The sequence below is a fragment of the Ictidomys tridecemlineatus genome, chromosome 1 (genome assembly GCF_052094955.1).
Source record: "Ictidomys tridecemlineatus isolate mIctTri1 chromosome 1, mIctTri1.hap1, whole genome shotgun sequence".
In the NCBI taxonomy this organism is placed as follows: domain Eukaryota; kingdom Metazoa; phylum Chordata; class Mammalia; order Rodentia; family Sciuridae; genus Ictidomys; species Ictidomys tridecemlineatus.
Window position 1 is genome coordinate 217,102,836 of NC_135477.1, and position 13,031 is coordinate 217,115,866.

At 39.0% G+C, this 13,031-nt stretch overlaps 1 protein-coding gene across 6 annotated transcripts in view; it reads left to right on the forward strand.

Annotated features, from left to right (window-relative positions):
• The window catches only part of Pde4d (phosphodiesterase 4D), a 1,337,035-nt gene that overhangs the window by 164,064 nt on the left and 1,159,940 nt on the right, over nucleotides 1–13,031 (forward strand). The window contains exon 2 of one of the 6 annotated variants that reach the window (XM_078016205.1): nucleotides 12,289–12,337. The exons of the other annotated variants lie outside the window; for them this stretch is intronic. The gene's annotated coding sequence lies outside the window, so the exon portion shown is untranslated. The remainder of the gene's footprint in view (nucleotides 1–12,288; nucleotides 12,338–13,031) is intronic. 6 annotated transcript variants of the gene reach the window in all.

Genomic DNA, 13,031 nt, shown 5'->3' on the forward strand with positions numbered 1-13,031 from the left:
AGAATATCTACTTTCCCCTATTTTCTTTCTGAATTATTTTCTCTAAAGTACTTATAATTTCAGGATTTGGTTTGGAACTTCTTTTTTTATATTTCTATAACTTAGTACATAGATATTCACATTTGCATTACATTTTCTTCTTAGTTATTAAGATTCTTGGGAGAGTATGTATCATTTATAGAGCTTTCCAGAATACTTACCAAGATCATCCTTCTCATCAGTAAGTATTGGCTGCTTTTATCTGGTCCAGTGAATGGTGCTATAACAAAAAAGAAAAAAAAAGAATGATTTATATATTTAATACTCTAGGAGTTGAAAATTGAAGACCCTGGCCCAATGAATTTCTCTGTAAATGCTATTGGTTGCCTGGTCTAGGTGCAGTGTTGTGCATATATTGGTATACACTTATTAATATGACATTTAAAATAAACTTATTCAGTGGTATGGCATAGATTGTCTTGCAGAATTCACTCTAATTTCCCGCTAGTGTACCTACAAAACTGGAAATATCTCTTTGACTTCCCTGGAGACAGGGCAGAAAACACAATTCAAGTCCCAGTCTATTGGGAGAATTCTGCTCACTGGGACCCCTATTGAAACAATAAGCAATTTATGCACTTATTTATTCAGTAGGTGGAAGCAAAGCAGAGACTAATTTTTGCTGCTACTTCAACCATGCAATGGCGTGATGTTTCCTTGCTTTGCTCTCACCATTGGCACCAGTCCAAGGATAGAGTCAGTAACTGTGTGACAGTTGAGACCCAGGGCGTGGACTATCAGTTATGCTGGTGACAGCACAGCAGCAGCCATATGACTTGGAAGCTGGCTGCAGTAACAGCAAGGTCAGCACTTTCCTGACTGGGTGGTCCCTGGATCTTAGTGGCTACATAATCCAGCTGCCTTCCTGTTGGTCTTTGCTTCCTCATTGTGACGAAGCCCTGTGGTTATGGTACTGGCAGCATCCCCAAATGGCAGGCAGCTTCTTGATCCCTGAAGAGGCAGCAGTTCCTGTGGTGGCCTTGTTCTATGGTCCAGCTTGAGAGTTATTTCTGAAGGCTCCATTTAGTTAGATGTATTTCTTCAATCCTCCCCAATATAAAGCCATTTATCTGTATAAAATGTTTTTCTTCTTTAGAATAGCTAGAGTAGATGCTGTTCTCTTTAACTGAACCATGACCAATATACTATTGGGCCATGTACTTTCTCCAAAATGTTCCAAGTTGAAATCATTGAGCTTTGTATTATTTTAAGGAAAGCTGTGAAAGCACTACTAGAAATAATCTCAAACATTATAAATGAGTCTTTTCCAAGTGCATTTCAAAATATCTACTCATACCCCATTCCTTTCCTCTAATTAATGAATTATGCTAGTGATATCCCTAGGTCCATTAACTTTACTCATAAAGTGTTTCTTGAAGTATACTTTGAAACCTGACAAAATTGAGTTGTTTGAACTATAAAAAAGCAATAATACAGACTCTCCACAGGAACTGTTTTGCCTTCAGGGTCCTGTCATTCAAACTAGAGATTGAAAGTGCTAATATTCTAGTACATCTAAGGCTACTTACTTCTGTGGGTTAAAGCACAGGGCTAATTAGAGGCCAAGGCTGTGGTTCCTATCACCGGGTGAACCGTTTAGTAACACTTTTGTGGCATCAACCTTCACTTTGCTCTGCCTAGTCACACTGCCTGCCTTTGAGAAAAGAGAGTGGGAGAAAGGTGCCAAAAAATACTTTTTCAAATGCTTTAGCAATGATGGGTCAGAGCATCATTTTCATACCTGAGGGCCTGCACATTCCGCTTAGTCTCCAGAGAGAAGAAAGAAAGGCAGCCTGTCGGGTAACTGTGAGCCTTGCTAAGCAGGCAAAGAGGAAGCTCACGACCTTGCCTTGGGAGCAAATTTGTATCATCAAGGAAAACGGCATGTATTGATTAAGGTGGAAGTGTAATAGAAAACTTTTGAGCTTATGAGAGTTTAGTTTACAATAGGAGTTTAAGAGGCATAAAGGGATTAGGTGAAGGAAAGATGGCTCAGGCAAGGTGAGAAACCAGATTGCTTCACAGTTACATTCAGCCATGTAGCCAAATCGTGGCTTACATACTCAAAGATTTTATCTATCACGTTAAAAGAAGTCTGGAAAGAGGGGATATGGAGCTGGCTTGGCAATTCTGCAAGGACAACATGGACCCAGTTTTCTTCTACTTATTCATTTTCTAAGCATGTAGCTTCCAGACTTAAATCATGATTCAAGTGAGATGGTGGCTGGGCATGGTGAAGTGTGCTTCAACTACTCAGGAGACTGAGGCAGGAGAATGACAGACCATGGGAGTTCAAGGCCGAGCCTGGGCAATATAGTCAGACCCCTTCTCAAGGGAAAGAAAAAAAGAAGACAGTTGCTGAAATTACAGGTGTCACCTCTATTTTCAAGCCAGTAGAAGGACAGAAAGACTTTTCTCCTCCAGAAGTCCAGACAATCATTTGTCCTATGTCTCATTGACTGGAATTTAGTCACATGGCCTCACTTAGCTGCAAGGGAAGCTGAGAAATTTAGTCTGTCTTGCCAAGCAGAAGTTTGCCTAGCCAAAAGTTGGGGGGTTCTGTTACTAAGGAAGAAGCAGGGAATGGATATTCAGCAGGCTACTCATGATCCCTGCCTTAAGGCAAAACTGGATAGAATCGCCTGTGTTATTGTTGTTATTTTATGGACCTTGTGCAAAAGCCCCATTCTCTACCACTACAAATGGATTTTCTTATATTTACTTCTGGGTGATCTGGGAAGCTAGGGTGGTCTCCAGAGCATAGTACCAGAAATGGCTGTGTACATACTCAGCTGTGTAAGATTGGCAATGACAACTGAGACCCTTTTATCTGCCTGTTGTAGGGTTTAATTGATTGAAACAAAAGCAGGTAGAAGCTGGACTTCTTTGGCTCACAGCCTGTGAACCTTGTATGACTAATGCCCTCAGACAAATGCTTATACCTGCTGAAGCTCCTGGAAGATTCTGTTTGCTCTTAACAACATATTTCAAAATCCTGGTCACATGTAAGTGTATTAAGGTGATTTTAGAGTCATCCAAACATGAATGAAGGCTTTGACTACCAAAAAAAAAAAGCCTAAATTATGATGTTTTATTTGGCCCAAATAGTTTCAAGAAAAAATGAGCCACTAAAAAAATAATTATATATAATATGTGTGTATATATATATATATATATATATACATATATATATATATATATATATATATATATATATATATATATATATATATATATTTGAACATTTAGACCATTTGGCTACCAGACCTGCAATGATACATGTTGACAACCTCTAGGGCTGCTAAGCTGTCCACTTTGGATGTGGGATGCATTTGCTGGCTCCTGATGGTTCACACCTTTCTTGGTCTGGCCTTATTTTAACTCATTTATGTAATCTGCCTGGCACCTGTATGCATTTGTACTTGTGACCCTTGCCATAAATGACTCAGGAGGTAACAAGTTCATGGGAGGTTCTTGGCCTACTTCAGTTGCTATTTGAGCGGGAGGCACATATGGAGGACTCCTAATCTGAAGATGGGAAAGAGGATATAGGTGAAAGCTGGGGTTCTAGAAGGAAAGAGTCTGACAAGGAAAGCTTGAAGGCTTATCCATCACGTGGCTGACCAGTGTTATCTGCCAGGAGATGACACAAAGCTGGGAGTATCTGTTATCTCAAGACTCCAAATGTATCGGCTCCTAAGGAAGCCACATTTATAAAGCTAGAGCCAGGATGTGACTATGGATTGCAGCCAAGTTGTTCCAATACAGGTGGAGTGAACTCCTGTAGTGTTCTAAAGTGATAATTGGCTAGGGTAATATTTTCAGGGTGGTGGTTCTAGCAGATGGTATTGTTTGAAATCCTTTCCTACAATCTTCAGGAACAACTCTATAACCTACCTAAGAGCTTATTCAAGTGGTTCATAGCCTAGGACTATATTTCAACTGCTTGGCAATCTGTTCATTGACTAAGTTAGTTTAATTCATGGAGTGTGTATTGAGCTTTCTTAAAAAATAGGAGATGCGCACAACTGCTTCCCCAAGCACTATCATCAGTACATAGGCTGATACACATATGTTGATTTCATGCATGCATATTTTTGCAACCCTTAATAATTCACTTGGAAATCCCTTTATTTTTAATGTACAAAAGATGAAGAGAAAGTCCTCAAAAAGTGTTAGGATTCAGACACCTCTTATTTATAAAAAGACATCATGATCCATTAGTGATGTCGGACAGATGATTTGAAGAAACAGCATTTTCATCACCTGAAGCTTTTATTTGGGGATCCCATTTATAACTTTCAGAAAAACCCTCTTAGCTTTAGCTCAAGTAAGCAATTGGATGGGTATTGAATTCATGGACTTTGACTTGAAATGAAATCTTTTAGCTCTACCTTGGATAGTAAATGTCAACAGTTTAAAATGGCATGATTCTGATCTTTAAATGTGCTCTACTGCTGAATGGTGCAAATAGAAATACAGAAAAATATAAAGTATTTGCTATCTTGAGAAATATGTGCTATCACTATTTGATTTTTTTTTAGACACAAAGGTCTATAATTGTAAGATCTGATTTTATTCATTATACCTTGGAGAGTCTCAACCTTTTAATTATATGTTAAAATGAAACTATATCAGTTTCATTTCTGTTCTTTGAGTTTTTGTTTTTCTTTGAGTTTTTGTTTTTCTTTGAGTTTTTGTTTTTCTTTGTTATATTTTATTGATCTAAAAATATCTATAGAGATGTTCTTTCAGTTTAAGGTTATTTTTCTAGTACTTAAAGTCCCTGGGGCAAGGTATTAACTATAGTCTGCACATGAAAAAAATTAACAATGTGTATTTTACTTGGTGTCACCACTGGCATTTAGCATTGCTATATCCTAATAAATTTCCATGTTTTCCTATTGTGTTATGCTGGACTCTCTATCCTACCTTACCTATTTGATTCCAAATTTACTTTATGGTATTAGGTTTTCGTTTAAAAGTTTGCATACATTTTGGGAAAGTGTTCTCTTGAAGATATTTTATATCTACATGGTCATTAATACTTCTTGAATTAACATTAAAGTCATTAGCATACTTTCTCTAATAGTCACCTTCTTGAATCTTAGCAAATTGGAATTACAGATTCTATTTTGAGAATAGTTGGGTATGGGATTCTCTTTCTTATCTAATGTTAGGGCATTGAGGTTAGAAGTTACATTTTCTATTTGTATTGGTTGGCTTTCAACCAATGACAAAAATACCTAAGACAATCACCTGACTTTGGCTCATAGTTTTGGAGGCTTTAGTCCTTAATTGGTTGGTGCCATTGTTTTGGGCCTGTGTGAGTCAGCACATTATGGCAGGAGCACCTTGGAGCAGTACTGTTCACCTTGTGACTAGCAAGCAGAAGAGAAGGAGGAGGGGGCCGAGGTCCCACAATCCCTTTCCAGGGCACACCCACAATGGCGTAAGACCTTCTACTAGCCCTCACCTTCCAAAGATTCCCACCACCTCTCAATAGCATAACCCTAGGGGTTAATCCTTTTAAATATAGATCTTTTTAGAAGAAGTATTTTTTGTCTTTATAATATATATATAGTTATAAAAATAATGTAAAATTCTTAACAAATTTTTGTAATATAGGGAAAAGATGAGAAAAAGGAATAAATACCCTAGAGTTCCATGAAGGTCATCATATTAGCAATTGAATTTTGAGAAATTGGACTTAACATAATTTTATAAGAATTTTCATCTCTAATATATTGTTACTACTCCATCAATGAATATCATAGTTCACTTGATTATATCAGAACATTTTTTTATTTTATTAATACTAATCAATGCTGTGTGGTATACTTTTGTGTAGACCACTTCTATATTTAAGAACTTTACACAGTTCTACCTTTGAATTCCCAGAGGTAGATTTAGAAGTTCAAGGGATATCGTTTATTTAATATTACTTTGCAGGGAACACATCCAAGTTTCCTTATACTACGCTTGGCTTTTTCTCTTTGAGGCATCACATGAGAAGTTGGGAAGCAATGGAAAAATAGAGATAGTGGAAACAGAGAAAGTGATCGTAAGAATCGTTTCAGAGTTTTACTACTCAGTTTCTTGTTTGCTAACCAAAAACTATTTGGCTGGAGGGTAGACATATTAAACTAACCTGCCTCACATTGATCCTGATGGCAAGGGCAATACCAACACTTCTGAGATTTTCTGAGACAAGTTAAATTAAAGGTACTTGAGTGTTTATTGTATACCTTGTGGGCCAAACAGGCACATAGCTCTTCAAAGTAGGTGGATGTTAGTATGGGTCCCCACTTATTTTGAAAGTAGGCTTTAATTTTCTTGGGCTGATTATGATTGCTTCAAACCCCACAGAAAACAACTGAGGAGGGAGTGTCAGGTGCAGGTTACAGTTTGGGGAGGTCTCGGGTCACCCTGCATTCCCACTGTGCAAACCTGGAATCATGACTGCTTTTTGTCTTCTTCCTTTTGTTTCACTTTTTCCTCACAGAATTATGCTGTGGGTTTGGTTAATTCTTGAGTTCCATAAATCATATTAGTGAAAAGACAATTTCTCATGTGGGGTGTGTGTGTGTGTGTGTGTGTGTGTGTGTGAGAGAGAGAGAGAGAGAGAGAGAGAGAGAGAGAGAGAGAGAGAGACAGAGAGACAGAGAGAGAGAGAGAGAAGAACTTTTAAGTTTCTTGGGTTTGTGGAACTATGCATATGTATGCACCAAACCTCTTCTGTAACAAGCTGAAGTTCTAGGTCATCAGAGATACACTATAGCTACAGACTAGAAGCTGACCCTAGTAGTGTACTTAGTGCACCTGGACTGATGCTTTTTCACTGACTTGAGTGTCTGAGCCTTTCCCTTTCTTTCCAAATCATTTCTGCATTAGAATATTTTCAAATATTTTAGCTTGCCTTTTTGTTGTTTTTCTCCAGAACAAATATTTTTGGTGTTTTTGTGGGAGAATAGGAGTTCTTTTTAGTATGGCTGAAAATGAAATACACAGTCCATTCTCTACACACAACCAAGGTGATCTTTTAAGATATAAATCAGATCATGTCAGCCTTCTGCTTAAAACCTTCCATAGCTTTTTATTGTTGTTAGATTAAAAGCAAATCTCTTCTGAGAGAGGGGGTAACCATAGTCAGTGTGGCTTGGATGGGAGTCAGGAGAAGAGCAGGAAAGGGACAAGGCCAGAGACAGGAGGCCTGGATGCCTGCTGGGTGGGCTTACTACATGCCCCCAGGTTGGTCACTTGACTATTTGAAATCCAGTTTACTTTCCTGTAATGGGATAGGGGCTCAGTGTCATTTGTGGCTCCACAGTTTTGTATGATGTTTTGTATTGTTTGAAGCATAAGCATGACTTCAACAGGAAAAACAAACAAACATCATTTCCCATTCAGAGCAGTAACAGATATTGCTTTGGCGCACTAGATGCTCACTCATAATGGAAGGGGAGTTGACTTCCCGAGTCTGACTTCTTTCAGTCAGCACTATTCTTTTTGGTGTACTTATGAAAATAAGACTGTTCTCTAGAAAATACTCTGACATTTATTTCCTAACTAGGTGGTTACAGAAGTGCAGAATAAAAACTTATTAAAGCTTCACACTAGAAAAATATTCTTTCTTCTTTCTATTACATATAGAAAAAAGACTGATAATGATATCGCTTTCTGAGGTTCAATGTCCTTGAAAAATCCTTATTACTATTCTTGTTTGTCATCTTCATTGAGTCATAACTCTGCTCTGTACTTTGTAACTTTTCATTATCCCTCCCTCTTACCTGGAATATTCATAAAGCTGCACTTAAATAGCCACCTTAATCTAAACTCTTTATTTGGTCAAAATCTAGACTTGACTGCAAATGGGTCTTTGAGACTCATGTCTGGTTCAAAATGATGTCACAACTTCATGAAGGGGCATAGCAGGGCCCAGTTCTGTCCTATTTTTCTTCACTGACCCCACCAGGGAAGAGGTCATTTGGAGTTCCTGGTGAGGTGGGGTGATTGAAGTGTCACCACATGCCAGTCATGGCTGAAAGGGGAACCGTTGTACCAGGATAACATCAAGGCCTGAGATAAAATTCCCCTTTACAATCTTTAAATATTTCTGTGTTCAACTGGGGGCAGACAAGACTCTCCATTCCACTAATGTAATACTTTTTTTTTTTTCTGAGACAAGTGAAATACATTATTTCTTTTCCCAAGATTAGAAGAAAAAGTAATAGAATGCTCTACAGGTCCTTTTATTTCTTTGTCAAAGGCTTGATAATTCACAGGCACTTTCTTTTGTTTACTTTATGCGATGTCAAAAAAGGCTGTGTAATCAGGGATTCCCTGAACATCACACTGCGGGCCTGAATCCTTGTTTTTCTTTCTCCAGAGAGCTTGCTGGCAGCTGCAGCCATGCTGCATGCCAGTTCTGAGGCAGCTCCAAAGCCACACGCACATTGATACAATCTTCAGTGGTTTTGGCTGATTTATAATCTGCCTTTACTGAGGTTTGGTTCATGGCAGTAGCCTTTAGGGCAGGAATCTTCTGTGATCTGAAATTAAAAGGTCTGATTTGATGGAGATTTGATCCTGCCAAATGAAAATGGCACATTTCCAACTGTACGTGGTGAGTTGCCTCAGAGCACAGACGTGCACAGCACAGATGTGCAGAGCACAGATGTGCAGTAGGCAGGGAAGGCATTGTGCTGACTACAGGGGGAATAAAAAGACACGTGGCCACCGTGAAATACCTACCTTCACAAAGCACCTTCCCAGTTGGAAGAATGAATATCACTCAGTCTAAAGTGTGACAAATTGTAAACGTGGTAGTATGAGACCTAAAGAGTGGAGAAGAGATTTTCTTTCTAGTGTGGGTGATCAGAGTTAAAAAGAGCAGATGTGCCAAGATGACAGAGATCCTGGGTATGAACTATGTTAGGAAGATTAGGTGTAGATTCAACCTCCTTTCCTATTTGGGGCAGTTCCCTGTGGAGTATAATCTTGGAGGCAGCTGCCCTTCAAGTTCAGGGCTTTCTATTTCTATGGCCTTCTCTGCACTCTGGCGGCCCCCTGAGGTTGGCTGTGCTCATATTACTCATTCTGGGATTTGGTATCTGGAGCAAGTGGGTCAAGACCCACGAAGCTGTTAGAATAGACTCTGGGTGTCATGATGATGTCCATTGGTTTTCAGTGTTGGCAGCAGCAGAGACCTAGTTGTAAATCTTGCTATGGGATGGCAGTTGTGATTCTTGCTCTGAAGTATCCTGAATGCCCTGAGTGTTTGCCCATTTTGTGTGCTTGGAGCTGCAGACTCCAACTGAGTCTGTGAGCCAGTGTGTCCTTCCAACAAGAGCTGGCCTTTTCTGTTCCCACTAACCAGAACTTATCTCTGTTATAACAAGCCAGAATTCTGACAGCACCTAAATGACAAGGGCTTCCATCATTTGTATAGCCTACCTGTTCAGCTTATCTTTTGCTTCTTTTCCCTGGTTACTCAATGTCCTTTATCTACTTAATGCAACTCCCTACTTCAAAGGCTGAATGAACACTAGCATTTTGAACTTTGTTTGAGTTACTAAAGAGACTTTAATGCTTGCTCTTTCTCTGTTTAGTGAATCTTGTTATTTACCTGTTATTCATTAAAAAAAATCCATGTCTATTTGTCCACTAACCATTGAGAGACTGTCATTTGTAGGAACTCTCTTTTCACCTATGTATCTTCAGACCTAGTTAATATTATACACTTCTTGCATGAATGAATAAACCTATTTCCAGACAGGGATGTAATGTTGGAATTATAGGTTTTAGGAGAATTAGAAAAAAATAAAAAAGAAAGAAATAGCTACTGTGGAGCATTTACTTTGATGATGCCAAAAGAGGAATTACATGATATCTGGAACATGTAAGATCTGTCTGATATTGAGTAGTATATATTCACTGACTAATTTTAGAAGTTGTATTTATTTAGGTGGTAATGACTTATAATTAAATCTACCCCTTTTTAATTATAGAGTCCTATAAGTTACAGCAGATGCATGCAATCATAAAATACCACCACAATTAAGATAAAATCTCTTGAGCCAGGCATGGTGGTGCACACCTGTAATCCCAGTGGCTTGGAAGGCTAAAGCAGGAGGATTGTGAGTTCAAAGCCAGTCTCAGCAACAATGAGGCCCTAAGCAACTCAGTGAAAACCTGTCTCTAAATAAAATACAAAATAGGGCTGGGGATATGGCTCAGTGCTTGAGTGCCCTTGAGTTCAATCCCTTCTACCAAAAAAATTAATCATCATCATCATCATCACTATCATCATTATCTCTTCATACCCCTTTGCAGTCAACATAACCTTAGCTCCTAGAAGCCATTCATCTAATGATTTATATTTTAAGCAGTTAGCATTTTTCCACAACTTTCTAGAACAATGTTTTATTTATCTGGAAAGAGTAAAAGATTGGATGGCAGATTTTTGCCTAGGAAAAGAGTTGCCAGAGTTAAAACAATACATACTTATACTACAAGTCATTCATCATTTTTATGGAATTCAGTTTAACTGGGAGTCCTGTGCTTTGTCTGGCCACCCTCCCTTGGATGGATATTATCAGTGTGGGAACTGTCATAATCGCGGTTAAGTATGAAATTGACAGACAGGAAATGAAGGGAAGGATTATGCAAGAAGAGGTCATGGATCATCTGTAGTGTCATTTCACCATTGAGACACTTTGGGACAAAGTGAAAGACAATGAGGAATGGAGGTCTTTATATGAAATAAGAAATTTACTTGTTTCTATGTGAGTATTCAAAGCTGCTTTGGAGCCCAAGGTTCTTGGTGTTTCAGTTTGTAAAATAATGTAAGATTCTATCAAGACATCTTGCTGCCAAGCTGTGTTGTGGAGGACTACTACTCAGGAAGCCATTAGGCACTCTGAAACAGGAGAAAAGTACTCTCAGAAAATGCTATCGTATATGCTAGAGTTCCACCCTTAAGAAAATGAAACTTTCCTGGTAATCAAAATGAGTTCAGGGCTTTCTATTTCTATGGCCATGCAGCAAAAACACAATTATTAGTAAAATACTGTCCACATTCAAGTTGGTAGTAATTAAAAGGCCAGCTTCAATTTTATCTTTACATTATTGGAATAGAAAGCCTGCTAAGCAAAGCCAGATAGAAGCTTTCAAGTAGGTTCTTCTTACTCAACATAAAAGAATAAACTTTTTAAAAGGCTTTTGGCAGGTCCATTGTTTATGCTACAAAGGAACCTTACCTTTCTGTTTTAAAGCATGGCAGGACAGTTACTTGGAAACAGGGCATGTTTGGTCTGAGTAGTGGTCCCTCACATCTGTGCTTCTTCTGTCCTTTCCTTGCTCTGTAAAGTCTCCTATCCTGGGTGCATCTCGAGCCCCAGAGCTCTTGTGCCTCAGCGCCCCTGTGGCCAAGCTGGTTGATGCTAAAGAGATAATTGTTTCAGATGATTTGATGTGTTAATGTCATCGGTTAATGATTTATAAATACTTTTGGGTATTAACAAAAATTCCCTTCCTGACCATATTGTAGCCAGGCCTTCTCTGAGTCCTCTTCTTAACCAGGCTTCAACTTGGCCTATAAAAACAGTAGATTCTGAACATGAATGAATCTCTCTACCACACATTAAAAGACTTGAATGAAACTTGAATGAAACACCAGCACGGTTTCTAGCAGTTCAAGAATGCATCCCTAGGATGGCCCAACCCCACTTAATAAATTTACCTAAGAAAACCCAGGGCTGCCAGGAGAAATCACTGTTTGTTCAGCTGGTACCTGAGGATAGGCTCCTGATCACCCTTTCTTAGAGCACTTAACTATAAAGAGCTGATAAAGGTGAATATTTTCTCTGCAACCTCTGAGATATATATGTATCTCCTGAAACTCAGAGTATCTTTCCTAAGAAATTGAAAGCCATCATTTTAATCTTCAAGGGGGGAAAGGCCACTGTGGGCAGATAGACTCTGAACTGCCGTAATTGCCAGCTCATGGACATCCATCATCACACGGCCTTATCGTATCTGAGCTGACCAACCCTTTATGATGTTTCATTCCCCCAACTCTACTGGGCACCTCACTCTCTCAGGCTCCCTTTAAATCGCCCAGTCACACCTGCACAAACTGAAGTTCAATTAATTTTACCCTTGACTCCGTTCCCTATTGCAGTACTCCATTACTGACTAAGATCTGCCCTTCCCACTTTAACTGGTGTCTGGCTTTGTCTTTGACAGCATGAAGAAGATGAAAATTGCAAGGAGCATGGAAAGGAGATGATTTGGGGTAGGCATCTTTTATTTCTCACATCACATTGCATAGGGGTGCCTGTCTGCTGTCTTCATGCTCCTAGAGCAGATCTTGGTCTGCCTTTCTCTAGAAGGGCTGGGAGTAGAAGGTCATTGTGTCCAATTGTTTTCAGACTTTTGACTTTTAAAAATTATGTGGAATGTATAATATAAAGCAGACAAAAGCCAAACATGAACAGGGATAGGGAATCTTAGACCTAAATTATTCTCTTCTTTTCCTTTATGCTTATTTGGAAATCTCAGAATCACCTGGAACAAAAGCAGGAAGGATCTCTTGTTTGTAAGAGAACCAAGTTCCTTCCTTTTAGAGCTCTCATACCCCATTAGCCCATTAGCATTTTTCTGAGGTAGTGGTTTGAATACGCTACAGAGGAACCTTACCTGTCTGTTTTAAAGCAAGAATACCAGGACAGTTACTTGGAAACAGGACATGTTTGGTCTGAGTGGTGGCCCCTCACCTCTGTGCTTCTTCTGTCCTTTCCTTGCTCCTACCATGGGTGCATCTCCACGCCCAGAGTCCTACCTCAGCGCCCATACTTATCCTAAATAGGAAATATGCCATGGGATGCAGATCAAAAACTCAGCAAATGGGTATCTAGAGGATGTATCTTGTATGGTGAAACAGGTAGGAATACATTCAGAGCAGGAGATGAATCAGAAATCTTGTTGCT